This window comes from Otolemur garnettii, unplaced genomic scaffold, assembly GCF_000181295.1.
Source record: "Otolemur garnettii isolate 467f Iridium unplaced genomic scaffold, OtoGar3 scaffold00006, whole genome shotgun sequence".
NCBI lineage: Eukaryota > Metazoa > Chordata > Mammalia > Primates > Galagidae > Otolemur > Otolemur garnettii.
Window position 1 is genome coordinate 88,219 of NW_003852401.1, and position 753 is coordinate 88,971.

Consider the following 753-nt stretch of genomic DNA (forward strand, 5'->3'; position numbering starts at 1 on the left):
AAAAAAATTCAAATAATAGTTTTAGTTTCAGTCTTTTGTGGCATGATCTTGGCAATTTTTGTCTGAGTTTACAACCTGGCATTTGCAGATTTATCTGGTATGTAAAACACATGTCAGATCCTTTGGTCCATTATCAAAATATGAGAATAATTTTATGTAGTAGAGAAATGATTTAAAGGGCTTACCTTTATGTTTCTTAACTTTCTTTTTTGGGGGGGTAATGATGAGCCTTAATGTGAATAAAATCTGGTAGGCAAAAGGAACAAAAGTAAATGTGGCATTATAATAGGAGGCTCTTATTTTCCTTGTCATAGTTGGAGGCCAAAGAAAAGTTTTCAAGCAGATGATGAGTAAGCAAAGACATAATGTGTGAGTGAGATGAAGGGTAGAGGACATGTGTATCAAACAGAAGAAAGAATAATGTGAAAACTCTGAGGTGAGAAGAACTTATAACTTGTAGAAACCAAAAGAAGACCAACATAGCTAGAAGGTGGTGAGCTGGAGAAAAGTAGCCAATGGCTCAAATGGAAGCCATGAAATTAAGGGGAAAGTGACATAATCATACTAGCATTTTTTAAAAATCATGTGGATAGAGTTGGAACATTCTTCTTAGTAAAGTATCATAAGAATGGAGAAGCAAGAATCCAATGTACTCAATTCTAATATGAAACCAGTAGACGATCTAATACATACCCACATAAGAAAAATCTCAAATCAATTCAAGGTGGGGCATGAGAAGGAGGGAGGGGGAGA